Raw genomic sequence first — 6,000 nt, 5'->3', positions numbered from 1 at the left:
TCTCTCTCTCTCTCAAACTCTCTCTCTCAAACTCTCTCACACTCACTGTGTATTTATTCATTGTCTAACTATTAGTCTTTTGCATCTTGAACTGCACTGTTGGAAAAAGACCCGTAAGTACGCATTTCATTGTTAGTCTACGCCTGTTGTCTACGAAGCTGTGAGAGAGAACTGAACTGAAATCTCCATCACACCTACATCCTACACCCTCCCCCACTCTCAACCTGCCCACAAGAAGGAAGGACATGTTGCCACAGCCAGTGTCACTTCCTCTGTTATGCTCTTACCACAGCTGTATTCATGAGGGCACTATTTGATTTATGTATTTCCATCAATGTCCATCAGTGTCCATATTTCCATCAATGTCCATCAATTCAGATGTACTGTACAGTACATGTTCCGGAACATTCCGATGTACTGTACAGTACATTCACTGCTTTAGACATGTCTGAATTATGGATGTACTGTCGATTTCCCTCGTGCCACTCCTGCCAGGAAAAAGACAAATATGCTGTATATACACTGAGCAAAAATATAAACGCAACATGTAAAGTGTTGGTCCCATGATTTATGAGCTGAAATAAAAGATCCCAGAAATCTTCCATACGGACAAAAAGCTTATTTCGCTCAAATTTTGAAAGGGCACCCTATTTTCTATATAGTGCACTACTGTATATAGGGAATAATGTGCCATTTGGAACACAGATGCAATGTGACTGTGAACAGGTCATCCTGTCTGGGTTGGCGCCCCCCCTTGGGTTGTGCCATGGCGGAGATCTTTGTGGGCTATACTCAGCCTTATCTCAGGATGGTAAGTTTGTGGTTGAAGATATCCCTCTAGTGGTGTGGGGGCTGTGCTTTGGCAAAGTGGGTGGGGTTATATCCTTCCCGTTTGGCCCTGTCTGGGGGTGTCCTCGGATGGGGCCACAGTGTCACAGGGTTTCCCCTTGCTCCTGTTTGTTTCTAGTTCCAGTTTTCCTGGTTTGGACCATTCTGCCTGCCCTGACCCTGAGACTGCCTGACATTCTGTACTTTTGGACTCTGATCTGGATTACTGATATCTGCCTGCCCTTGACCTGTCATTTTGCCTGCCCCCTGTTCTAGTAATAAACTTTTGTTACTTCGACACTGTCTGCATCTGGGTCTTCCCTAAAACGTGATAAACTTCATATACAAAATGTCCTCACATATCTGTTTAGAGTTCAAACCACTAACTTTTGTATTTAATTAATACTGAGCTTAAAGTTCAATGTTTTGATTTACTCAAACATTTCAAGCTGATACAACTTAAATCTGGATGCCCTATATGGTCACAGTGACTCTATTGTTTGACTATTGACTACAAAATCACATCAAGTAACTGTACTCTGAAACAACCTTTCCCTCAACGTCAACAAGACAAAGAAGCTGATCGTGTAACATAGATGGAGCTGTTGTGGAGCGGGTCGATAGCTACATGTTCCTGTGTCCACATCACTAAGGAATTGACATGGCCCACACATACCAACACAGTCATGAAGAAGGCACGACAACGCCTCTTCCCTCTTAGCAGGCTGAAAAGATTTGGCATCAGCTCCTCAAAGTTCTACAGATACACCATTGAGAGCATCTTGACTGGCTGCATCACCGCTTGGTATGGCAACTGCTGGGCATCTGACCACAAGGGGCTACAGAGGGTAGTGCCTACAGCCCAGTACATCACTGGGGCTGTGCTCCCTGCCATCCAGGACCTCTATACCAGGCGGTGTCAAAGAAAGGCCCTAAAAATTGTCACAGACTCCAGCCACCCGAGTCATAGACTGTTCTCTTTGCTACCGCATGGCAAGCGGTGCCTTAAGTAAGCATTTCACTGTTAGTCTATACCTGTTAGTCTATACCTGTTAGTCTATACCTATACCTGTCACAAAGCATGTGACAAATAACATTTAATTTGATTAATTTTGATATATTAAATAATGAAGTGAAATCGGTTTCCTCAAATCTTGAGGTTTACAGTGTAATGAAGCTTCAGAATGAGAGAACATCAATTAAATGAGATGAGCATCACTTGAACTCCAATTTGCAGCGCTCCCAGTGAAGCAGCACTCTGTCTGTCTGTGTTTTAGATGAGCCAGATTGGGTGCCCGGCGCCATTCACATTATGACATGAATCACTATCTCCATCATGAAAACATCTCTCATTGAAACCCAATACAATGCTCAAGTACATTGTTATTGTCTTGTGGATGGTCACTAGCTGTGCTCTATCTGCGTCTGTCTGGTTCTGGAGAACAATTGTGTCAAAATAAATTATGCAGATACACAACTATTGTGTCAAATATGTTGTGTGTCAGTTGTACAATCCGAGGCTGGGTTTCAGTCCGTAATGTAATTTCCGCTTGAGCCGACATATTATGCAGTGGTTACCGTGAGTGCCATCTCCGCAAATGCAGGAACATTGCCATAGGCGCATTATCGGTTGTACAGTATAGCACGCCTTGCATTGAATCCCGGCCTCAGACACCTCAGTAAACGTTCACATGAAGGAGACCAGGCAAGCTTTGACCTGATGACACATACTAGTGTGTATACTTCAACACAGGCACAATGTACTGTTGTACTGTACAATACTGACAGGCAGCAGCTCTCAATCGCAAGCTCCAATACTTAATAACGTCCCTACACACTTCAGCATATTTACAGAAGAATGGCCTTTTCAGTTCCTTGACACACGTGCTTTAGATATATGATCAGAAAGCCCCTGAGGTTACACTTTAACCGGCAACACCATGAGTCCTTTCACTAAACTGACCCAATGTATGTTTTCTAACTGTAGATGTTGTGCTCAATGTGGCCTTATGTCCCAATGGGAATGAAGAAATGTTTGGTGCTTTCTTTTCCCCCAGTGGAAAAACGTTCTTCGATGTGAAAGAATAGGACAAGATGAATTGAATGACAGCGTCTGTGTCCAAAATGGCACCCTATTCACTTCGTCCAAAATGGCACCCTATTATCTTCGTCCAAAATGGCACCCTATTCACTTCGTCCAAAATGGCACCCTATTCACTTCGTCCAAAATGGCACCCTATTCTCTTCGTCCAAAATGGCACCCTATTCACTTCATCCAAAATGGCACGCTATTCACTTTGTCCAAAATGGCACCCTAAAACAAAGTTTTTAAAATTTTATTTTTACCACCATCTTTGAAATGCAACAGAAAGGTCCCACATCTAGCCATCACGCCGATGGTGTCCACAAGATGGCAGCAGTGTATGTGCAAAGTTTCAGATGGGTAACTTGAAGTATGAGCAAACTACATGACATTTAGTGTGAAGTCACCCAGGTACATTTGGGCAAATCGTGAAGGAGACATTTACATTCACATGACATTTTTCTGCAAGAATATCGTCAAATCTGTATACTTGAACTTTGATTTAGCTTTTCCAGTATTAGTAGCCATATTATAAGTTCAACATTTGCAAAGGGTTAGGGTTAGGGTTAGATTTTCACAGATTCCTTTCTTTGCAAATTGAACGAATGGAAACACAAAATCGATTGTGCTTGCTATATGGACCTTTTTACGATATGAAAAAGGATTTTATCTAACAAAATGACACTTCATGTTATCTCTGGGACCCTTTGGATGATATATCAGAGCAAGATTTCAGAATGTAAGTACACATTTCATCTTCAGAGGTGAATTGATCAAACCTATCGTGGTGAAAAAAGTGTTTGTCGTAAGGAGCTCCCCTCAAACAATAGCATGGCATTTTTTCGCAGTAATAGATACTGTAAATTGGACAGTGCAGTTATATTAACAAGAATTTAAGCTTTCAGACGATATAAGACACTGATATGTACAGACATTTGTTGTTTCTCTAAAATCTGTGATCTTGACACAAGGCGCTGCATGATTTACAACTGTCCTGTTGACGGGACGCCTATCCCTAAGCAGATTATCTCCCCAGTGGTGTGTGTCCTCACACATTACTAAAGAATATAAAGACATGTAGTAACATGTGATCGAATACAATGTTCAAGACAATATGAAAGTGCTTTTGCACGCCATTGCTGTCTCATTATTTGCGCCTGGAGTTTTTCCAGAGCACATGACCTGACCAGAAACAAATACACTTTACAATGCCAAATAGCCAACGCCAGAATTCCCTGACACCTGACTGAGACAGCCATCAATAAACCTTCGTTCCAATGTCAGTGCCATCAGACACTCAGCCTGATGCCTGCCTATTCTGTATTAGTGAGTGACAGTGACAATGCTCAGTATTGATGTTTCGGACTGTCTGTTGTCTGCTTAAGCAGCTTTATCAAGGCTCTTTCTATCAGCCCCTCAGTTTTACCCCACCTCCTGCCACTAGAGATTTAAGAGTCATGGGGAGAAAGCAATACAGAGCAGGGGGAGAAGAGGGAGGATGAGAGAGAGAGAGAGAGAGAGAGAGAGAGAGAGAGAGAGAGAGAGAGAGAGAGAGAGAGAGAGAGAGAGAGAGAGAGAGAGAGAGAGAGAGAGAGAGAGAGAGAGAAAGAGAGGGAGAGGGAGAGGGAGAGAGAGAGAAATGGATAGAAAACCAATAGATTGAGAGAGAGAGAAATAGATAGAAAACCAATAGATTGAGAGATAGAGAAATAGATAGAAAACCTATAGATAGAGAGAGAGAGAGGGAGAGAGAGAGAGAGAGAGAGAGAGAGATAGAAAACCAATAGATTGAGAGATAGAGAGAAATATATAGAAAACCAATAGATTGAGAGATAGAGAGAAATATATAGAAAACCAATAGATTGAGAGATAGAGAGAAATAGATAGAAAACCAATAGATTGAGAGATAGAGAAATAGATAGAAAACCTATAGATAGAGAGGGAGAGAGAGAGAGAGAGAGGGAGAGAGAGATATAGAAAACCAATAGATTGAGAGAGAGAGAAATAGATAGAAAACCAATAGATAGAGAGATAGAGAGAAATAGATAGAAAACCAATAGATTGAGAGATAGAGAGAAATAGATAGAAAACCAATAGATTGAGAGATAGAGAGAAATAGATAGAAAACCAATAGCTTGAGAGAGAGAGATAATTGGACAAGGGCCAGGCGGAAACGTTGCGATGCACTCAAAGTGAATCATAAAGTAAAAAAGGGAGTGGGTAAAGGGAGGAAGAGGAGGACAGACGGAGGAGTGCAGGAGATTAGACGTTAAATCAGACAGATACAGTATGTTACATGAGAATGCAGTGAAACACTCATTGACACACATGGGACAAACCGTTAAATATATAGTGACACCAACTTTAACATGTTCATAATGACATTGTACCCGAATATATCCACAACAGAAGAAATAAAACATTTCCAGACTAGAGCATTCAATACTCATCATTCTATAAAACCACTTGGACAGTATGTATGGTTATGCCAATATGCTTGGAGATAAATGGACAGCCGTCTTGCAGTGCTGAATAGGGTGTTGTGTTGATGCCTGACAGATTGATGGCCTTGTCTTTTCTTTCTCTCTCCCCTCTCCCCTCTCTCGTTTCTCTCTCTCTCTCTCTCTCTCTCTCATCCTCCTCCCTCCCCCTCTCTCTCTCACACACACACTTCCTCCCTCTCTTTTTTTCATTCTCTCTCTCTCTCCCTTCCTCTCTCTCTCTCTCTCTCCATCTCCTTCCTTCTCTCTCTCTCTGACTAAATAGTGGAGGATGACACCCAGTCACAGCCCAGATGCTCCCCTGTCTGAGCTGCTGTCCTTATCTCCATCCATCTATCTCTGATAACGCTACCCCCAATACTGGTCCCTCAATACTGATCCCCCAATACTGGTCCCTCAATACTGGACCCCCAATACTGGTCCCTCAATACTGGACCCTCTATTCTGGACCCTCAATACTGGTCCCTCAATACTAAATCACCAATACTGGTCCCTCAATACTGGACCCTCAATACTGGACCCCCAATTCTGGTCCCTCAAAACTGGTCCCTCAATACTGGACCCTCAATAGTGGACCCCCAAGACTGG

The 6,000-nt window shown here is 42.4% G+C and overlaps 1 protein-coding gene across 3 annotated transcripts in view; it reads right to left on the bottom strand.

Annotated features, from left to right (window-relative positions):
* Positions 1-6,000, bottom strand: part of LOC112265185 (rap1 GTPase-activating protein 2) — a 110,961-nt gene that overhangs the window by 99,625 nt on the left and 5,336 nt on the right. The gene's annotated exons all lie outside the window — the stretch shown is intronic.

Source organism: Oncorhynchus tshawytscha, linkage group LG13 (assembly GCF_018296145.1).
Source record: "Oncorhynchus tshawytscha isolate Ot180627B linkage group LG13, Otsh_v2.0, whole genome shotgun sequence".
Taxonomy (NCBI): domain Eukaryota; kingdom Metazoa; phylum Chordata; class Actinopteri; order Salmoniformes; family Salmonidae; genus Oncorhynchus; species Oncorhynchus tshawytscha.
The sequence above is the reverse complement of the archived record's forward strand: the minus strand, read 5'-3'. Positions and strand labels throughout refer to the sequence as shown.